Genomic DNA, 21,173 nt, shown 5'->3' with positions numbered 1-21,173 from the left:
AAACAGAGGGATCTATAAAGAGCATGGCAAGTAGTTAACATAAGCTACTTCCCCCAAGTTCTCTTGGTGCACTCTGCTGCCCTCTTTTAACAGAAGAATGCAACTGCAGGTCTTGCTTCTCAGCAAGGTACCTACATATAGAATCCTTGGTGCACTCTTGCTAAATCTGCTGGAATGTGTCTTCTATTGTGCCCAAGGTGGTTGTGTATTTGGGGACTCAGGGAAGCAAGGGAGCAGTCTAATGCACTGCAGTGCTAAGAGAGGCATGCCTTTTTCAGAAAAAAGTTCAGGTTTTCTGCCAATCAGAAAAAAATAGCAATGCAATCAGGCCAAAGGCAGAACACACATGCCAGTGAGTCTCTGTGGCACAATTGGTTAGCGCGTTCGGCTGTTAACCGAAAAGACGCTGCTGTTTTTGGCACAAAGACACAGAGTGTTCCACTCAGTAAACCTGAGTCATTTCTCCCGTGTTCTCTGGGTTCAGCCTACTGTCCCCTTTTAACACAAGTGCGCAACTGTGGTTTTCTCCTCATAGCAAGTTATGCCTACACAGAGGACATTTTGTGCACTGTTGATGGGCTCTGTCCTCTACTAAATCCCCTGTGTTTGTGGATTACGGGAGGTAGGGAAGTGCTTGATACCCTGATTTGCTGTGGGAAATAGAGCTATTTTAGAAATATTTTCAGGTTGCCTGGGAAGCATAAGCAAACAGCACACCAATCAGGCCCCTGTGGAAGAACTGCATGAGTCTCTGTGGCGCAATCGGTTAGCGCGTTCGGCTGTTAACCGAAAGGTTGGTGGTTCAAGCCCACCCAGGGACGGTGCATTTTGGCTCAAAAATTCAGCGTGACCAACTATGGACTTCTGTTTACCTCTCGCAGGTCTCGTCTGCTGACGTCCAAAAAATCCAATAAACTGCAAGCAATTCTTCTCGCTTGCTTTAGTTTTTCAAAACTTGCCATTCAATTCATAAACATCAAGACTTCATGGGAAGGGTTTGGCTGCAGCGTGTACTGATGCACAGAAGGAAGCTATCCTAGCCAGTCTACCTAAAGAAGCAATGAGGCTCTGCAGGTGCATGTACGTCTCCTACCTTTATTCTGTCATCAGACACACCAGGTGGATTGCCACAAGGACCTCGTGGCGCAATGGTAGCGCGTCTGACTCCAGATCAAAAGGTTGTGTGTTCAAATCACGTCGGGGTCATACTTCCTTTTCCCACTCTGAAATACAAAATTGCTCTTCAGTATCTCGTTATTTCAACCTGACTGCATCTTTATGCTCTGGGCCTAGTTGTTCTGGCGTTTCGAATGTAAGCTTTGCAGCAGGGAAGTATCATATTGACAGACACCCATGAAGGACATGGTCAACCTTTAAAGCAGGCCAATCTCTATGTTTTACTGGATGCAGCAGAAGTATTTCCTCTTTACCATCTCTTCAAGTGGGCCTGACTGATGTGCTGTTTTGTGCACGCTACGTGGGCTTTGTAAAGCATACCTCTGCCATTTGCATGGCCTCCTAGCGCTGTCAATATTTTCGTGTAATCGCTGAATGCTGCACTGTCCTGGGAAATCTAGGTGTGACTAAAGGATATATGCTGGGGCCCCGAAAGGGGGTCGGCAGTCTAGTGGCAATGCCCATCACTTTGCAGTTTGGGTTTGTGAGTTCAGGTACCGGTCTGGTGTCGGAAACCTGTAAGCGCCCTCCCAATCAACTGTCGGTCCTGGATTGTGAGGATTTCCCCTTATACTGGTCTCAGTAGACACATTTCCATTTTACTTTTTCACTCTCGCATTGCCTATTTCTCTCTCTCTCATAGATACATTATAGACAAGAGAGACATTGTCAGCGAGAGGGTTGCACAGCACCTTCCCCCATTTCCCTAAGTGCATTGCATGGGGCTCTGGGAGGCGTGCACATTTGTCTGAAACACAAAGATCCACTGGCAATAAAAAGCGTAGGTCCCTAGTTTGCATTTCTTAAAATTTGAAGTGACACTCAGAGTTGTCTCGGGCGTGACTGTACCTTTCATAGGAGATGTGCTAATCCCCAAACCCTCTTCCTTTGTCCCAGTAATCTGTCTTAGTGCCTCTAGCAAGTTGTTTTCTGAAACAAAGCTTACCTGAACATCCTGTAAAATTGGTAACTATTCAGTAGCAGTACAGTGCAGTATATAGCATTCCTGTTGCGCACAGCATCTAGATCCAAAAATTGCTTACTCTACCCCAGAAATTAGAATTCACCCAGTCAAACAGAGGGATCTATAAAGAGCATGGCAAGTAGTTAACATAAGCTACTTCCCCCAAGTTCTCTTGGTGCACTCTGCTGCCCTCTTTTAACAGAAGAATGCAACTGCAGGTCTTGCTTCTCAGCAAGGTACCTACATATAGAATCCTTGGTGCACTCTTGCTAAATCTGCTGGAATGTGTCTTCTATTGTGCCCAAGGTGGTTGTGTATTTGGGGACTCAGGGAAGCAAGGGAGCAGTCTACTGCACTGCAGTGCTAAGAGAGGCATGCCTTTTTCAGAAAAAAGTTCAGGTTTTCTGCCAATCAGAACAAAATAGCAATGCAATCAGGCCAAAGGCAGAACACACATGCCAGTGAGTCTCTGTGGCGCAATTGGTTAGCGCGTTCGGCTGTTAACCGAAAAGACGCTGCTGTTTTTGGCACAAAGACACAGAGTGTTCCACTCAGTAAACCTGAGTCATTTCTCCCGTGTTCTCTGGGTTCAGCCTACTGTCCCCTTTTAACACAAGTGCGCAACTGTGGCTTTCTCCTCATAGCAAGTTATGCCTACACAGAGGACATTTGGTGCACTGTTGATGGGCTCTGTCCTCTACTAAATCCCCTGTGTTTGTGGATTAGGGGAGGTAGGGAAGTGCTTGATACCCTGATTTGCTGTGGGAAATAGAGCTATTTTAGAAATATTTTCAGGTTGCCTGGGAAGCATAAGCAAACAGCACACAAATCAGGCCCCTGTGTAAGAACTGCATGAGTCTCTGTGGCGCAATCGGTTAGCGCGTTCGGCTGTTAACCGAAAGGTTGGTGGTTCAAGCCCACCCAGGGACGGTGCATTTTGGCTCAAAAATTCAGCATGACCAACTATGAACTTCTGTTTACCTCTCGCAGGTCTCGTCTGCTGACGTCCAAAAAATCCAATAAACTGTAAGCAATTCTTCTCGCTTGCTTTAGTTTTTCAAAACTTGCCATTCAATTCATAAACATCAAGACTTCATGGGAAGGGTTTGGCTGCAGCGTGTACTGACGCACAGAAGGAAGCTATCCTAGCCAGTCTACCTAAAGAAGCAATGAGGCTCTGCAGGTGCATGTACGTCTCCTACCTTTATTCTGTCATCAGACACACCAGGTGGATTTCCACAAGGACCTCGTGGCGCAATGGTAGCGCGTCTGACTCCAGATCAGAAGGTTTCGTGTTCAAATCACGTCGGGGGCATATTTGCTTTTCCCACTCTGAAATATAAAATTGCTCTTCAGTAATTCGTTATTTCAACCTGACTGCATCTTTGTGCTCTGGGCCTAGTTGTTCTGGCTTTTCGAATGTAAGCTTTGCAGCAGGGAAGTATCATATTGACAGACACCCATGAAGGACATGGTCAACCTTTAAAGCAGGCCAATCTCTATGTTTTACTGGATGCAGCAGAAGTATTTCCTCTTTACCATCTCTTCAAGTGGGCCTGACTGATGTGCTGTTTTGTGCACGCTACGTGGGCTTTGTAAAGCATACCTCTGCCATTTGCATGGCCTCCTAGCGCTGTCAATATTTTCGTGTAATCGCTGAATGCTGCACTGTCCTGGGAACTCTAGGTGTGACCAAACGATATATGCTGGGGCCCCGAAAGGGGGTCGGCAGTCTAGTGGCAATGGGCATCACTTTGCAGTTTGGGTTTGTGAGTTCAGGTACCGGTCTGGTGTCGGAAACCTGTAAGCGCCCTCCCAATCAACTGTCAGTCCTGGATTGTGAGGATTTCCCCTTATACTGGTCTCAGTAGACACATTTCCATTTTACTTTTTCACTCTCGCATTGCCTATTTCTCTCTCTCTCATAGATACATTATAGACAAGAGAGACATTGTCAGCGAGAGGGTTGCACAGCACCTTCCCCCATTTCGCTAAGTGCATTGCATGGGGCTCTGGGAGGCGTGCACATTTGTCTGAAACACAAAGATCCACTGGCAATAAAAGGCGTAGGACCCCAGTTCGCATTTCTTAGAATTTGAGGAGGCACTCAGAGTTGTCTCGGGCGTGACTGTACCTTTCATAGGAGATGTGCTAATCCCCAAACCCTCTTCCTTTGTCCCAGTAATCTGTCCTAGGGCCTCTAGCAAGTTGTTTTCTGAAACAAAGTTTACCTGAACATCCTGTAAAATTGGTAACTTTTCAGTAGCAGTACAGTGCAGTATATAGCATTCCTGTTGCGCACAGCATCTAGATCCAAAAATTGCTTACTCTACCCCAGAAATTAGAATTCACCCAGTCAAACAGAGGGATCTATAAAGATCATGGCAAGTAGTTAACATAAGCTACTTCCCCCAAGTTCTCTTGGTGCACTCTGCTGCCCTCTTTTAACAGAAGAATGCAACTGCAGGTCTTGCTTCTCAGCAAGGTACCTAAATATAGAAACCTTGGTGCACTCTTGCTAAATCTGCTGGAATGTGTCTTCTATTGTGCCCAAGGTGGTTGTGTATTTGGGGACTCAGGGAAGCAAGGGAGCAGTCTAATGCACTGCAGTGCTAAGAGAGGCATGCCTTTTTCAGAAAAAAGTTCAGGTTTTCTGCCAATCAGAAAAAAATAGCAATGTAATCAGGCCAAAGGCAGAACACACATGCCAGTGAGTCTCTGTGGTGCAATTGGTTAGCGCGTTCGGCTGTTAACCGAAAAGACGCTGCTGTTTTGGGCACAAAGACACAGAGTGTTCCACTTAGTAAACCTGAGTCATTTCTCCCGTGTTCTCTGGGTTCAGCCTACTGTCCCCTTTTAACACAAGTGCGCAACTGTGGCTTTCTCCTCATAGCAAGTTATGCCTACACAGAGGGCATTTGGTGCACTGTTGATGGGCTCTGTCCTCTACTAAATCCCCTGTGTTTGTGTATTAGGGGAGGTAGGGAAGTGCTTGATACCCTGATTTGCTGTGGGAAATAGAGCTATTTTAGAAATATTTTCAGGTTGCCTGGGAAGCATAAGCAAACAGCACACCAATCAGGCCCCAATGTAAGCACTGCATGAGTCTCTATGGCGCAATCGGTTAGCGCGTTCGGCTGTTAACCAAAAGGTTGGTGGTTCAAGCCCACCGAGGGACGATGCATTTTGGGTCAAAAATTCAGCGTGACCAACTATGAACTTCTGTTTACCTCTCGCAGGTCTCGTCTGCTGACGTCCAAAAAATCCAATAAACTGCAAGCAATTCTTCTCGCTTGCTTTAGTTTTTCAAAACTTGCCATTCAATTCATAAACATCAAGACTTCATGGGAAGGGTTTGGCTGCAGCGTGTACTGATGCACAGAAGGAAGCTATCCTAGCCAGTCTACTTAAAGAAGCAATGAGGCTCTGCAGGTGCATGTACGTCTCCTACCTTTATTCTGTCATCAGACACACCAGGTGGACTGCCAAGGACCTCGTGGCGCAATGGTAGCGCGTTTGACTCCAGATCAGAAGGTTGCGTGTTCAAATCACGTCGGGGTCATATTTGCTTTTCCCACTCTGAAATATAAAATTGCTCTTCAGTATCTCGTTATTTCAACCTGACTGCATCTTTGTGCTCTGGGCCTAGTTGTTCTGGCGTTTCGAATGTAAACTTTGCAGCAGGGAAGTATCATATTGACAGACACCCATGAAGGACATGGTCAACCTTTAAAGCAGGCCAATCTCTATGTTTTACTGGATGCAGCAGAAGTATTTCCTCTTTACCATCTCTTCAAGTGGGCCTGACTGATGTGCTGTTTTGTGTACGCTACGTGGGCTTTGTAAAGCATACCTCTGCCATTTGCATGGCCTCCTAGCGCTGTCAATATTTTCGTGTAATCGCTGAATGCTGCACTGTCCTGGGAACTCTAGGTGTGACTAAAGGATACATGCTGGGGCCCCGAAAGGGGGTCGGCAGTCTAGTGGCAATGCCCATCACTTTGCAGTTTGGGTTTGTGAGTTCAGGTACCGGTCTGGTGTCGGAAACCTGTAAGCGCCCTCCCAATCAACTGTCGGTCCTGGATTGTGAGGATTTCCCCTTATACTGGTCTCAGTAGACACATTTCCATTTTACTTTTTCACTCTCGCATTGCCTATTTCTCTCTCTCTCATAGATACATTATAGACAAGAGAGATATTGTCAGCGAGAGGGTTGCACAGCACCTTCCCCCATTTCCCTAAGTGCATTGCATGGGGCTCTGGGAGGCGTGCACATTTGTCTGAAACACAAAGATCCACTGGCAATTAAAAGCGTAAGGCCCTGGTTCGCATTTCTTAGAATTTGAGGTGGCACTCAGAGTTGTCTCGGGCGTGACTGTACCTTTCATAGGAGATGTGCTAATCCCCAAACCCTCTTCCTTTGTCCCAGTAATCTGTCCTAGGGCCTCTAGCAAGTTGTTTTCTGAAACAAAGCTTACCTGAACATCCTGTAAAATTGGTAACTTTTCAGTAGCAGTACAGTGCATTATATAGCATTCCTGTTGCGCACAGCATCTAGATCCAAAAATTGCTTACTCTACCCCAGAAACTAGAATTCACCCAGTCAAACAGAGGGATCTATAAAGAGCATGGCAAGTAGTTAACATAAGCTACTTCCCCCAAGTTCTCTTGGTGCACTCTGCTGCCCTCTTTTAACAGAAGAATGCAACTGCAGGTCTTGCTTCTCAGCAAGGTACCTACATATAGAAACCTTGGTGCACTCTTGCTAAATCTGCTGGAATGTGTCTTCTATTGTGCCCAAGGTGGTTGTGTATTTGGGGACTCAGGGAAGCAAGGGAGCAGTCTAATGCACTGTAGTGCTAAGAGAGGCATGGCTTTTTCAGAAAAAAGTTCAGGTTTTCTGCCAATCAGAAAAAAATAGCAATGCAATCAGGCCAAAGGCAGAACACACATGCCAGTGAGTCTCTGTGGCGCAATTGGTTAGCGCGTTCGGCTGTTAACCGAAAAGACGCTGCTGTTTTTGGCACAAAGACACAAAGTGTTCCACTCAGTAAACCTGAGTCATTTCTCCCGTGTTCTCTGGGTTCATCCTACTGTCCCCTTTTAACACAAGTGCGCAACTGTGGCTTTCTCCTCATAGCAAGTTATGCCTACACAGAGGACATTTGGTGCACTGTTGATGGGCTCTGTCCTCTACTAAATCCCCTGTGTTTGTGGATTAGGGGAGGTAGGGAAGTGCTTGATACCCTGATCTGCTGTGGGAAATAGAGCTATTTTAGAAATATTTTCAGGTTGCCTGGGAAGCATAAGCAGACAGCACACCAATCATGCCCCAGTGCAAGGACTGCATGAGTCTCTGTGGCGCAATCGGTTAGCGCGTTCGGCTGTTAACCGAAAGGTTGGTGGTTCAAGCCCACCCAGGGACGATGCATTTTGGCTCAAAAATTCAGCATGACCAACTATGAACTTCTGTTTACCTCTCGCAAGTCTCGTCTGCTGACGTCCAATAAACTGCAAGCAATTCTTCTCGCTTGCTTTAGTTTTTCAAAACTTGCCATTCAATTCATAAACATCAAGACTTCATGGGAAGGGTTTGGCTGCAGCGTGTACTGATGCACAGAAGGAAGCTATCCTAGCCAGTCTACTTAAAGAAGCAATGAGGCTCTGCAGGTGCATGTACGTCTCCTACCTTTATTCTGTCATCAGACACACCAGGTGGACTGCAAAGGACCTCGTGGCGCAATGGTAGCGCGTCTGACTCCAGATCGGAAGGTTGCGTGTTCAAATCACGTCAGGGTCATGTTTGCTTTTCCCACTCTGAAATACAAAATTGCTCTTCAGTATCTCGGTATTTCAACCTGACTGCATCTTTGTGCTCTGGGCCTAGTTGTTCTGGCGTTTCGAATGTAAGCTTTGCAGCAGGGAAGTATCATATTGACAGACACCCATGAAGGACATGGTCAACCTTTAAAGCAGGCCAATCTCTATGTTTTACTGGATGCAGCAGAAGTATTTCCTCTTTACCATCTCTTCAAGTGGTCCTGACTGATGTGCTGTTTTGTGCACGCTACGTGGGCTTTGTAAAGCATACCTCTGCCATTTGCATAGCCTCCTAGCGCTGTCAATATTTTCGTGTAATCGCTGAATGCTGCACTGTCCTGGGAACTCTAGGTGTGACTAAAGGATATATGCTGGGGCCCCGAAAGGGGGTTGGCAGTCTAGTGGCAATGCCCATCACTTTGTAGTTTGGGTTTGTGAGTTCAGGTACCGGTCTGGTGTCGGAAACCTGTAAGCGCCCTCCCAATCAACTGTCGGTCCTGGATTGTGAGGATTTCCCCTTATACTGGTCTCAGTAGACACATTTCCATTTTACTTTTTCACTCTCGCATAGCCTATTTCTCTCTCTCTCATAGATACATTATAGACAAGAGAGACATTGTCAGCGAGAGGGCTTCACAGCACCTTCCCCCATTTCCCTAAGTGCATTGCAAGGGGCTCTGGGAGGCGTGCACATTTGTCTGAAACACAAAGATCCACTGGCAATAAAAAGCGTAGGACCCTAGTTCGCATTTCTTAGAATTTGAGGTGGCACTCAGAGTTGTCTCGGGCGTGACTGTACCTTACATAGGAGATGTGCTAATCCCCAAACCCTCTTCCTTTGTCCCAGTAATCTGTCCTAGGGCCTCTAGCAAGTTGTTTTCTGAAACAAAGCTTACCTGAACATCCTGTAAAATTGGTAACTTTTCAGTAGCAGTACAGTGCAGTATATAGCATTCCTGTTGCGCACAGCATCTAGATCCAAAAATTGCTTATTCTACCCCAGAAATTAGAATTCACCCAGTCAAACAGAGGGATCTATAAAGAGCATGGCAAGTAGTTAACATAAGCTACTTCCCCCAAGTTCTCTTGGTGCACTCTGCTGCCCTCTTTTAACAGAAGAATGCAACTGCAGGTCTTGCTTCTCAGCAAGGTACCTACATATAGAAACCTTGGTGCACTCTTGCTAAATCTGCTGGAATGTGTCTTCTATTGTGCCCAAGGTGGTTTTGCATTTGGGGACTCAGGGAAGTAAGGGAGCAGTCTAATGCACTGCAGTGCTAAGAAAGGCATTCCTTTTTCAGAAAAAAGTTCAGGTTTTCTGCCAATCAGAAAAAAATAACAATGCAATCAGGATAAAGGCAGAAAACACATGTCAGTGAGTCTCTGTGGCGCAATTGGTTAGCGCGTTCGGCTGTTAACCGAAAAGACGCTGCTGTTTTTGGCACAAAGACACAGAGTGTTCCACTTAGTAATCCTGAGTCATTTCTCCCGTGTTCTCTGGGTTCAGCCTACTGTCCCCTTTTAACACAAGTGCGCAACTGTGGCTTTCTCCTCATAGCAAGTTATGCCTATACAGAGGACATTTGGTGCACTGTTGATGGGCTCTGTCCTCTACTAAATCCCCTGTGTTTGTGGATTAGGGGAGGTAGGGAAGTGCTTGATACCCTGATTTGCTGAGGGAAATAGAGCTATTTTAGAAATATTTTCAGGTTGCCTGGGAAGCATAAGCAAACAGCACACCAATCAGGCCCCTGTGTAAGAACTGCATGAGTCTCTGTGGCGCAATCGGTTAGCGTGTTCGGCTGTTAACCGAAAGGTTGATGGTTCAAGCCCACCCAGGGATGGTGCATTTTGGCTCAAAAATTCAGCGTGACCAACTATGGACTTCTGTTTACCTCTCGCAGGTCTCGTCTGCTGACGTCCAAAAAATCCAATAAACTGCGAGCAATTCTTCTCGCTTGCTTTAGTTTTTCAAAACTTGCCATTCAATTCATAAACATCAAGACTTCATGGGAAGGGTTTGGCTGCAGCGTGTACTGATGCATAGAAGGAAGCTATCCTAGCCAGTCTACCTAAAGAAGCAATGAGGCTCTGCAGGTGCATGTACGTCTCCTACCTTTATTCTGTCATCAGACACACCAGGTGGACTGCCACAAGAACCTTGTGGCGCAATGGTAGCGCGTCTGACTCCAGATCAGAAGGTTGCGTGTTCAAATCACGTCGGGGTCATATTTGCTTTTCCCACTCTGAAATACAAAATTGCTCTTCAGTATCTCGTTATTTCAACCTGACTGCATCTTTGTGCTCTCGGCCTAGTTGTTCTGGCGTTTCGAATGTAAGCTTTGCAGCAGGGAAGTATCATATTGACAGACACCCATGAAGGACATGGTCAACCTTTATAGCAGGCCAATCTCTATGTTTTAATGGATGCAGCAGAAGTATTTCCTCTTTACCATCTCTTCAAGTGGGCCTGACTGATGTGCTGTTTTGTGCACGCTACGTGGGCTTTGTAAAGCATACCTCTGCCATTTGCATGGCCTCCTAGCGCTGTCAATATTTTCGTGTAATCGCTGAATGCTGCAGTGTCCTGGGAACTCTAGGTGTGACTAAAGGATATATGTTGGGGCCCCGAAAGGGGGTCGGCAGTCTAGTGGCAATGCCCATCACTTTGCAGTTTGGGTTTGTGAGTTCAGGTACCGGTCTGGTGTCGGAAACCTGTAAGCGCCCTCCCAATCAACTGTCGGTCCTGGATTGTGAGGATTTCCCCTTATACTGGTCTCAGTAGACACATTTCCATTTTACTTTTTCACTCTCGCATTGCCTATTTCTCTCTCTCTCATAGATACATTATAGACAAGAGAGACATTGTCAGCGAGAGGGCTTCACAGCACCTTCCCCCATTTCCCTAAGTGCATTGCATGGGGCTCTGGGAGGCGTGCACATTTGTCTGAAACACAAAGATCCACTGGCAATAAAAGGCGTAGGACCCCAGTTCGCATTTCTTAGAATTTGAGGAGGCACTCAGAGTTGTCTCGGGCGTGACTGTACCTTTCATAGGAGATGTGCTAATCCCCAAACCCTCTTCCTTTGTCCCAGTAATCTGTCCTAGGGCCTCTAGCAAGTTGTTTTCTGAAACAAAGCTTACCTGAACATCCTGTAAAATTGGTAACTTTTCAGTAGCAGTACAGTGCAGTATATAGCATTCCTGTTGCGCACAGCATCTAGATCCAAAAATTGCTTACTCTACCCCAGAAATTAGAATTCACCCAGTCAAACAGAGGGATCTATAAAGAGCATGGCAAGTAGTTAACATAAGCTACTTCCCCCAAGTTCTCTTGGTGCACTCTGCTGCCCTCTTTTAACAGAAGAATGCAACTGCAGGTCTTGCTTCTCAGCAAGGTACCTACATATAGAATCCTTGGTGCACTCTTGCTAAATCTGCTGGAATGTGTCTTCTATTGTGCCCAAGGTGGTTGTGTATTTGGGGACTCAGGGAAGCAAGGGAGCAGTCTAATGCACTGCAGTGCTAAGAGAGGCATGCCTTTTTCAGAAAAAAGTTCAGGTTTTCTGCCAATCAGAAAAAAATAGCAATGCAATCAGGCCAAAGGCAGAACACACATGCCAGTGAGTCTCTGTGGCGCAATTGGTTAGCGCGTTCGGCTGTTAACCGAAAAGACGCTGCTGTTTTGGGCACAAAGACACAGAGTGTTCCACTCAGTAAACCTGAGTCATTTCTCCCGTGTTCTCTGGGTTCAGCCTACTGTCCCCTTTTAACACAAGTGCGCAACTGTGGCTTTCTCCTCATAGCAAGTTATGCCTACACAGAGGGCATTTGGTGCACTGTTGATGGGCTCTGTCCTCTACTAAATCCCCTGTGTTTGTGGATTACGGGAGGTAGGGAAGTGCTTGATACCCTGATTTGCTGTTGGAAATAGAGCTATTTTAGAAATATTTTCAGGTTGCCTGGGAAGCATAAGCAAACAGCACACCAATCAGGCCCCAGTGTAAGCACTGCATGAGTCTCTGTGGCACAATTGGTTAGCGCGTTCGGCTGTTAACCGAAAGGTTGGTGGTTCAAGCCCACCCAGGGACGATGCATTTTGGCTCAAAAATTCAGCATGACCAACTATGAACTTCTGTTTACCTCTCGCAGGTCTCGTCTGCTGACGTCCAAAAAATCCAATAAACTGCAAGCAATTCTTCTCGCTTGCTTTAGTTTTTCAAAACTTGCCATTCAATTCATAAACATCAAGACTTCATGGGAAGGGTTTGGCTTCAGCGTGTACTGATGCACAGAAGGAAGCTATCCTAGCCAGTCTACTTAAAGAAGCAATGAGGCTCTGCAGGTGCATGTACGTCTCCTACCTTTATTCTGTCATCAGACACACCAGGTGAACTGCCGCAAGGACCTCGTGGCGCAATGGTAGCGCGTCTGACTCCAGATCAGAAGCGTCGGGGGCATATTTGCTTTTCCCACTCTGAAATATAAAATTGCTCTTCAGTATCTCGTTATTTCAACCTGACTGCATCTTTGTGCTCTGGGCCTAGTTGTTCTGGCATTTCGAATGTAAGCTTTGCAGCAGGGAAGTATCATATTGACAGACACCCATGAAGGACATGGTCAACCTTTAAAGCAGGCCAATCTCTATGTTTTACTGGATGCAGCAGAAGTATTTCCTCTTTACCATCTCTTCAAGTGGGCCTGACTGATGTGCTGTTTTGTGCACGCTACGTGGGCTTTGTAAAGCATACCTTTGCCATTTGCATGGCCTCCTAGCGCTGTCAATATTTTCGTGTAATCGCTGAATGCTGCACTGTCCTGGGAACTCTAGGTGTGACTAAAGGATATATGCTGGGGCCCCGAAAGGGGGTCGGCAGTCTAGTGGCAATGCCCATCACTTTGCAGTTTGGGTTTGTGAGTTCAGGTACCGGTCTGGTGTCGGAAACCTGTAAGCGCCCTCCCAATCAACTGTCGGTCCTGGATTGTGAGGATTTCCCCTTATACTGGTCTCAGTAGACACATTTCCATTTTACTTTTTCACTCTCGCATTGCCTATTTCTCTCTCTCTCATAGATACATTATAGACAAGAGAGACATTGTCAGCGAGAGGGTTGCACAGCACCTTCCCCCAATTCCCTAAGTGCATTGCATGGGGCTCTGGGAGGCGTGCACATTTGTCTGAAACACAAAGATCCACTGGCAATAAAAAGCGTAGTTCCCTAGTTTGCATTTCTTAAAATTTGAAGTGACACTCAGAGTTGTCTCGGGCGTGACTGTACCTTTCATAGGAGATGTGCTAATCCCCAAACCCTCTTCCTTTGTCCCAGTAATCTGTCTTAGTGCCTCTAGCAAGTAGTTTTCTGAAACAAAGCTTACCTGAACATCCTGTAAAATTGGTAACTATTCAGTAGCAGTACAGTGCAGTATATAGCATTCCTGTTGCGCACAGCATCTAGATCCAAAAATTGCTTACTCTACCCCAGAAATTAGAATTCACCCAGTCAAACAGAGGGATCTATAAAGAGCATGGCAAGTAGTTAACATAAGCTACTTCCCCCAAGTTCTCTTGGTGCACTCTGCTGCCCTCTTTTAACAGAAGAATGCAACTGCAGGTCTTGCTTCTCAGCAAGGTACCTACATATAGAATCCTTGGTGCACTCTTGCTAAATCTGCTGGAATGTGTCTTCTATTGTGCCCAAGGTGGTTGTGTATTTGGGGACTCAGGGAAGCAAGGGAGCAGTCTACTGCACTGCAGTGCTAAGAGAGGCATGCCTTTTTCAGAAGAAAGTTCAGGTTTTCTGCCAATCAGAAAAAAAATAGCAATGCAATCAGGCCAAAGGCAGAACACACATGCCAGTGAGTCTCTGTGGCGCAATTGGTTAGCGCGTTCGGCTGTTAACCGAAAAGACGCTGCTGTTTTTGTCACAAAGACACAGAGTGTTCCACTCAGTAAACCTGAGTCATTTCTCCCGTGTTCTCTGGGTTCAGCCTACTGTCCCCTTTTAACACAAGTGCGCAACTGTGGCTTTCTCCTCATAGCAAGTTATGCCTACACAGAGGACATTTGGTGCACTGTTGATGGGCTCTGTCCTCTACTAAATCCCCTGTGTTTGTGGATTAGGGGAGGTAGGGAAGTGCTTGATACCCTGATTTGCTGTGGGAAATAGAGCTATTTTAGAAATATTTTCAGGTTGCCTGGGAAGCATAAGCAAACAGCACACCAATCAGGCCCCTGTGTAAGAACTGCATGAGTCTCTGTGGCGCAATCGGTTAGCGCGTTCGGCTGTTAACCGAAAGGTTGGTGGTTCAAGCCCACCCAGGGACGGTGCATTTTGGCTCAAAAATTCAGCATGACCAACTATGAACTTCTGTTTACCTCTCGCAGGTCTCGTCTGCTGACGTCCAAAAAATCCAATAAACTGTAAGCAATTCTTCTCGCTTGCTTTAGTTTTTCAAAACTTGCCATTCAATTCATAAACATCAAGACTTCATGGGAAGGGTTTGGCTGCAGCGTGTACTGATGCACAGAAGGAAGCTATCCTAGCCAGTCTACTTAAAGAAGCAATGAGGCTCTGCAGGTCCATGCACGTCTCCTACCTTTATTCTGTCATCAGACATACCAGGTGGATTTCTGCAAGGACCTCGTGGCACAATGGTAGCGCGTCTGACTCCAGATCAGAAGGTTTCGTGTTCAAATCACGTCGGGGGCATATTTGCTTTTCCCACTCTGAAATATAAAATTGCTCTTCAGTAATTCGTTATTTCAACCTGACTGCATCTTTGTGCTCTGGGCCTAGTTGTTCTGGCGTTTCGAATGTAAGCTTTGCAGCAGGGAAGTATCATATTTGCAGACACCCATGAAGGACATGGTCAACCTTTAAAGCAGGCCAATCTCTATGTTTTACTGGATGCAGCAGAAGTATTTCCTCTTTACCATCTCTTCAAGTGGGCCTGACTGATGTGCTGTTTTGTGCACGCTACGTGGGCTTTGTAAAGCATACCTCTGCCATTTGCATGGCCTCCTAGCGCTGTCAATATTTTCGTGTAATCGCTGAATGCTGCACTGTCCTGGGAACTCTAGGTGTGACCAAACGATATATGCTGGGGCCCCGAAAGGGGGTCGGCAGTCTAGTGGCAATGGGCATCACTTTGCAGTTTGGGTTTGTGAGTTCAGGTACCGGTCTGGTGTCGGAAACCTGTAAGCGCCCTCCCAATCAACTGTCGGTCCTGGATTGTGAGGATTTCCCCTTATACTGGTCTCAGTAGACACATTTCCATTTTACTTTTTCACTCTCGCATTGCCTATTTCTCTCTCTCTCATAGTTACATTATAGACAAGAGAGACATTGTCAGCGAGAGGGCTTCACAGCACCTTCCCCCCTTTCCCTAAGTGCATTGCAAGGGGCTCTGGGAGGCGTGCACATTTGTCTGAAACACAAAGATCCACTGGCAATAAAAAGCGTAGGTCCCTAGTTTGCATTTCTTAGAATTTGAGGTGACACTCAGAGTTGTCTCGGGCGTGACTGTACCTTTCATAGGAGATGTGCTAATCCCCAAACCCTCTTCCTTTGTCCCAGTAATCTGTCTTAGTGCATCTAGCAAGTTGTTTTCTGAAACAAAGCTTACCTGAACATCCTGTAAAATTGGTAACTTTTCAGTAGCAGTACAGTGCAGTATATAGCATTCCTGTTGCGCACAGCATCTAGATCCAAAAATTGCTTACTCTACCCCAGAAATTAGAATTCACCCAGTCAAACAGAGGGATCTATAAAGAGCATGGCAAGTAGTTAACATAAGCTACTTCCCCCAAGTTCTCTTGGTGCACTCTGCTGCCCTCTTTTAACAGAAGAATGCAACTGCAGGTCTTGCTTCTCAGCAAGGTACCTACATATAGAATCCTTGGTGCACTCTTGCTAAATCTGCTGGAATGTGTCTTCTATTGTGCCCAAGGTGGTTGTGTATTTGGGGACTCAGGGAAGCAAGGGAGCAGTCTAATGCACTGCAGTGCTAAGAGAGGCATGCCTTTTTCAGAAAAAAGTTCAGGTTTTCTGCCAATCAGAAAAAAATAGCAATGCAATCAGGCCAAAGGCAGAACACACATGCCAGTGAGTCTCTGTGGCACAATTGGTTAGCGCGTTCGGCTGTTAACCGAAAAGACGCTGCTGTTTTTGGCACAAAGACACAGAGTGTTCCACTCAGTAAACCTGAGTCATTTCTCCCGTGTTCTCTGGGTTCAGCCTACTGTCCCCTTTTAACACAAGTGCGCAACTGTGGTTTTCTCCTCATAGCAAGTTATGCCTACACAGAGGACATTTTGTGCACTGTTGATGGGCTCTGTCCTCTACTAAATCCCCTGTGTTTGTGGATTACGGGAGGTAGGGAAGTGCTTGATACCCTGATTTGCTGTGGGAAATAGAGCTATTTTAGAAATATTTTCAGGTTGCCTGGGAAGCATAAGCAAACAGCACACCAATCAGGCCCCTGTGTAAGAACTGCATGAGTCTCTGTGGCGCAATCGGTTAGCGCGTTCGGCTGTTAACCGAAAGGTTGGTGGTTCAAGCCCACCCAGGGACGGTGCATTTTGGCTCAAAAATTCAGCGTGACCAACTATGGACTTCTGTTTACCTCTCGCAGGTCTCGTCTGCTGACGTCCAAAAAATCCAATAAACTGCAAGCAATTCTTCTCGCTTGCTTTAGTTTTTCAAAACTTGCCATTCAATTCATAAACATCAAGACTTCATGGGAAGGGTTTGGCTGCAGCGTGTACTGATGCACAGAAGGAAGCTATCCTAGCCAGTCTACCTAAAGAAGCAATGAGGCTCTGCAGGTGCATGTACGTCTCCTACCTTTATTCTGTCATCAGACACACCAGGTGGATTGCCACAAGGACCTCGTGGCGCAATGGTAGCGCGTCTGACTCCAGATCAAAAGGTTGTGTGTTCAAATCACGTCGGGGTCATACTTCCTTTTCCCACTCTGAAATACAAAATTGCTCTTCAGTATCTCGTTATTTCAACCTGACTGCATCTTTATGCTCTGGGCCTAGTTGTTCTGGCGTTTCGAATGTAAGCTTTGCAGCAGGGAAGTATCATATTGACAGACACCCATGAAGGACATGGTCAACCTTTAAAGCAGGCCAATCTCTATGTTTTACTGGATGCAGCAGAAGTATTTCCTCTTTACCATCTCTTCAAGTGGGCCTGACTGATGTGCTGTTTTGTGCACGCTACGTGGGCTTTGTAAAGCATACCTCTGCCATTTGCATGGCCTCCTAGCGCTGTCAATATTTTCGTGTAATCGCTGAATGCTGCACTGTCCTGGGAAATCTAGGTGTGACTAAAGGATATATGCTGGGGCCCCGAAAGGGGGTCGGCAGTCTAGTGGCAATGCCCATCACTTTGCAGTTTGGGTTTGTGAGTTCAGGTACCGGTCTGGTGTCGGAAACCTGTAAGCGCCCTCCCAATCAACTGTCGGTCCTGGATTGTGAGGATTTCCCCTTATACTGGTCTCAGTAGACACATTTCCATTTTACTTTTTCACTCTCGCATTGCCTATTTCTCTCTCTCTCATAGATACATTATAGACAAGAGAGACATTGTCAGCGAGAGGGTTGCACAGCACCTTCCCCCATTTCCCTAAGTGCATTGCATGGGGCTCTGGGAGGCGTGCACATTTGTCTGAAACACAAAGATCCACTGGCAATAAAAAGCGTAGGTCCCTAGTTTGCATTTCTTAAAATTTGAAGTGACACTCAGAGTTGTCTCGGGCGTGACTGTACCTTTCATAGGAGATGTGCTAATCCCCAAACCCTCTTCCTTTGTCCCAGTAATCTGTCTTAGTGCCTCTAGCAAGTTGTTTTCTGAAACAAAGCTTACCTGAACATCCTGTAAAATTGGTAACTATTCAGTAGCAGTACAGTGCAGTATATAGCATTCCTGTTGCGCACAGCATCTAGATCCAAAAATTGCTTACTCTACCCCAGAAATTAGAATTCACCCAGTCAAACAGAGGGATCTATAAAGAGCATGGCAAGTAGTTAACATAAGCTACTTCCCCCAAGTTCTCTTGGTGCACTCTGCTGCCCTCTTTTAACAGAAGAATGCAACTGCAGGTCTTGCTTCTCAGCAAGGTACCTACATATAGAATCCTTGGTGCACTCTTGCTAAATCTGCTGGAATGTGTCTTCTATTGTGCCCAAGGTGGTTGTGTATTTGGGGACTCAGGGAAGCAAGGGAGCAGTCTACTGCACTGCAGTGCTAAGAGAGGCATGCCTTTTTCAGAAAAAAGTTCAGGTTTTCTGCCAATCAGAACAAAATAGCAATGCAATCAGGCCAAAGGCAGAACACACATGCCAGTGAGTCTCTGTGGCGCAATTGGTTAGCGCGTTCGGCTGTTAACCGAAAAGACGCTGCTGTTTTTGGCACAAAGACACAGAGTGTTCCACTCAGTAAACCTGAGTCATTTCTCCCGTGTTCTCTGGGTTCAGCCTACTGTCCCCTTTTAACACAAGTGCGCAACTGTGGCTTTCTCCTCATAGCAAGTTATGCCTACACAGAGGACATTTGGTGCACTGTTGATGGGCTCTGTCCTCTACTAAATCCCCTGTGTTTGTGGATTAGGGGAGGTAGGGAAGTGCTTGATACCCTGATTTGCTGTGGGAAATAGAGCTATTTTAGAAATATTTTCAGGTTGCCTGGGAAGCATAAGCAAACAGCACACAAATCAGGCCCCTGTGTAAGAACTGCATGAGTCTCTGTGGCGCAATCGGTTAGCGCGTTCGGCTGTTAACCGAAAGGTTGGTGGTTCAAGCCCACCCAGGGACGGTGCATTTTGGCTCAAAAATTCAGCATGACCAACTATGAACTTCTGTTTACCTCTCGCAGGTCTCGTCTGCTGACGTCCAAAAAATCCAATAAACTGTAAGCAATTCTTCTCGCTTGCTTTAGTTTTTCAAAACTTGCCATTCAATTCATAAACATCAAGACTTCATGGGAAGGGTTTGGCTGCAGCGTGTACTGACGCACAGAAGGAAGCTATCCTAGCCAGTCTACCTAAAGAAGCAATGAGGCTCTGCAGGTGCATGTACGTCTCCTACCTTTATTCTGTCATCAGACACACCAGGTCGATTTCCACAAGGACCTCGTGGCGCAATGGTAGCGCGTCTGACTCCAGATCAGAAGGTTTCGTGTTCAAATCGCGTCGGGGGCATATTTGCTTTTCCCACTCTGAAATATAAAATTGCTCTTCAGTAATTCGTTATTTCAACCTGACTGCATCTTTGTGCTCTGGGCCTAGTTGTTCTGGCTTTTCGAATGTAAGCTTTGCAGCAGGGAAGTATCATATTGACAGACACCCATGAAGGACATGGTCAACCTTTAAAGCAGGCCAATCTCTATGTTTTACTGGATGCAGCAGAAGTATTTCCTCTTTACCATCTCTTCAAGTGGGCCTGACTGATGTGCTGTTTTGTGCACGCTACGTGGGCTTTGTAAAGCATACCTCTGCCATTTGCATGGCCTCCTAGCGCTGTCAATATTTTCGTGTAATCGCTGAATGCTGCACTGTCCTGGGAACTCTAGGTGTGACCAAACGATATATGCTGGGGCCCCGAAAGGGGGTCGGCAGTCTAGTGGCAATGGGCATCACTTTGCAGTTTGGGTTTGTGAGTTCAGGTACCGGTCTGGTGTCGGAAACCTGTAAGCGCCCTCCCAATCAACTGTCAGTCCTGGATTGTGAGGATTTCCCCTTATACTGGTCTCAGTAGACACATTTCCATTTTACTTTTTCACTCTCGCATTGCCTATTTCTCTCTCTCTCATAGATACATTATAGACAAGAGAGACATTGTCAGCGAGAGGGTTGCACAGCACCTTCCCCCATTTCGCTAAGTGCATTGCATGGGGCTCTGGGAGGCGTGCACATTTGTCTGAAACACAAAGATCCACTGGCAATAAAAGGCGTAGGACCCCAGTTCGCATTTCTTAGAATTTGAGGAGGCACTCAGAGTTGTCTCGGGCGTGACTGTACCTTTCATAGGAGATGTGCTAATCCCCAAACCCTCTTCCTTTGTCCCAGTAATCTGTCCTAGGGCCTCTAGCAAGTTGTTTTCTGAAACAAAGTTTACCTGAACATCCTGTAAAATTGGTAACTTTTCAGTAGCAGTACAGTGCAGTATATAGCATTCCTGTTGCGCACAGCATCTAGATCCAAAAATTGCTTACTCTACCCCAGAAATTAGAATTCACCCAGTCAAACAGAGGGATCTATAAAGATCATGGCAAGTAGTTAACATAAGCTACTTCCCCCAAGTTCTCTTGGTGCACTCTGCTGCCCTCTTTTAACAGAAGAATGCAACTGCAGGTCTTGCTTCTCAGCAAGGTACCTAAATATAGAAACCTTGGTGCACTCTTGCTAAATCTGCTGGAATGTGTCTTCTATTGTGCCCAAGGTGGTTGTGTATTTGGGGACTCAGGGAAGCAAGGGAGCAGTCTAATGCACTGCAGTGCTAAGAGAGGCATGCCTTTTTCAGAAAAAAGTTCAGGTTTTCTGCCAATCAGAAAAAAATAGCAATGTAATCAGGCCAAAGGCAGAACACACATGCCAGTGAGTCTCTGTGGTGCAATTGGTTAGCGCGTTCGGCTGTTAACCGAAAAGACGCTGCTGTTTTGGGCACAAAGACACAGAGTGTTCCACTTAGTAAACCTGAGTCATTTCTCCCGTGTTCTCTGGGTTCAGCCTACTGTCCCCTTTTAACACAAGTGCGCAACTGTGGCTTTCTCCTCATAGCAAGTTATGCCTACACAGAGGGCATTTGGTGCACTGTTGATGGGCTCTGTCCTCTACTAAATCCCCTGTGTTTGTGTATTAGGGGAGGTAGGGAAGTGCTTGATACCCTGATTTGCTGTGGGAAATAGAGCTATTTTAGAAATATTTTCAGGTTGCCTGGGAAGCATAAGCAAACAGCACACCAATCAGGCCCCAATGTAAGCACTGCATGAGTCTCTATGGCGCAATCGGTTAGCGCGTTCGGCTGTTAACCAAAAGGTTGGTGGTTCAAGCCCACCGAGGGACGATGCATTTTGGGTCAAAAATTCAGCGTGACCAACTATGAACTTCTGTTTACCTCTCGCAGGTCTCGTCTGCTGACGTCCAAAAAATCCAATAAACTGCAAGCAATTCTTCTCGCTTGCTTTAGTTTTTCAAAACTTGCCA

General features: G+C 46.2%; 13 non-coding genes across 13 annotated transcripts; all 13 read left to right on the top strand.

The window, feature by feature from the left end:
- The first annotated feature begins 747 nt into the window (after positions 1–747).
- TRNAN-GUU (transfer RNA asparagine (anticodon GUU)) lies at positions 748–821 on the top strand. Its single transcript has one exon. It is a non-coding gene; the product is annotated as a tRNA-Asn (tRNA).
- Positions 822–1,134: 313 nt separating this feature from the next.
- Positions 1,135–1,206, top strand: TRNAW-CCA (transfer RNA tryptophan (anticodon CCA)). Its single transcript has one exon. It is a non-coding gene; the product is annotated as a tRNA-Trp (tRNA).
- A 1,790-nt stretch (positions 1,207–2,996) lies between these two features.
- TRNAN-GUU (transfer RNA asparagine (anticodon GUU)) lies at positions 2,997–3,070 on the top strand. The gene has a single exon. It is a non-coding gene; the product is annotated as a tRNA-Asn (tRNA).
- Positions 3,071–3,383: 313 nt separating this feature from the next.
- Positions 3,384–3,455, top strand: TRNAW-CCA (transfer RNA tryptophan (anticodon CCA)). Its single transcript has one exon. It is a non-coding gene; the product is annotated as a tRNA-Trp (tRNA).
- Positions 3,456–5,630: 2,175 nt separating this feature from the next.
- On the top strand, positions 5,631–5,702 carry TRNAW-CCA (transfer RNA tryptophan (anticodon CCA)). Its single transcript has one exon. It is a non-coding gene; the product is annotated as a tRNA-Trp (tRNA).
- A 1,790-nt stretch (positions 5,703–7,492) lies between these two features.
- On the top strand, positions 7,493–7,566 carry TRNAN-GUU (transfer RNA asparagine (anticodon GUU)). Its single transcript has one exon. It is a non-coding gene; the product is annotated as a tRNA-Asn (tRNA).
- A 302-nt stretch (positions 7,567–7,868) lies between these two features.
- On the top strand, positions 7,869–7,940 carry TRNAW-CCA (transfer RNA tryptophan (anticodon CCA)). Its single transcript has one exon. It is a non-coding gene; the product is annotated as a tRNA-Trp (tRNA).
- A 2,177-nt stretch (positions 7,941–10,117) lies between these two features.
- Positions 10,118–10,189, top strand: TRNAW-CCA (transfer RNA tryptophan (anticodon CCA)). Its single transcript has one exon. It is a non-coding gene; the product is annotated as a tRNA-Trp (tRNA).
- Positions 10,190–11,979: 1,790 nt separating this feature from the next.
- Positions 11,980–12,053, top strand: TRNAN-GUU (transfer RNA asparagine (anticodon GUU)). Its single transcript has one exon. It is a non-coding gene; the product is annotated as a tRNA-Asn (tRNA).
- Positions 12,054–14,212: 2,159 nt separating this feature from the next.
- Positions 14,213–14,286, top strand: TRNAN-GUU (transfer RNA asparagine (anticodon GUU)). The gene has a single exon. It is a non-coding gene; the product is annotated as a tRNA-Asn (tRNA).
- Positions 14,287–16,461: 2,175 nt separating this feature from the next.
- Positions 16,462–16,535, top strand: TRNAN-GUU (transfer RNA asparagine (anticodon GUU)). Its single transcript has one exon. It is a non-coding gene; the product is annotated as a tRNA-Asn (tRNA).
- A 313-nt stretch (positions 16,536–16,848) lies between these two features.
- TRNAW-CCA (transfer RNA tryptophan (anticodon CCA)) lies at positions 16,849–16,920 on the top strand. Its single transcript has one exon. It is a non-coding gene; the product is annotated as a tRNA-Trp (tRNA).
- Positions 16,921–18,710: 1,790 nt separating this feature from the next.
- Positions 18,711–18,784, top strand: TRNAN-GUU (transfer RNA asparagine (anticodon GUU)). The gene has a single exon. It is a non-coding gene; the product is annotated as a tRNA-Asn (tRNA).
- Positions 18,785–21,173: the final 2,389 nt, after the last annotated feature.

The sequence above is a fragment of the Ambystoma mexicanum genome, chromosome 11 (genome assembly GCF_040938575.1).
Source record: "Ambystoma mexicanum isolate Mex_15411 chromosome 11, UKY_AmexF1_1, whole genome shotgun sequence".
In the NCBI taxonomy this organism is placed as follows: Eukaryota; Metazoa; Chordata; class Amphibia; order Caudata; family Ambystomatidae; genus Ambystoma; species Ambystoma mexicanum.
The sequence above is the reverse complement of the archived record's forward strand: the minus strand, read 5'-3'. Positions and strand labels throughout refer to the sequence as shown.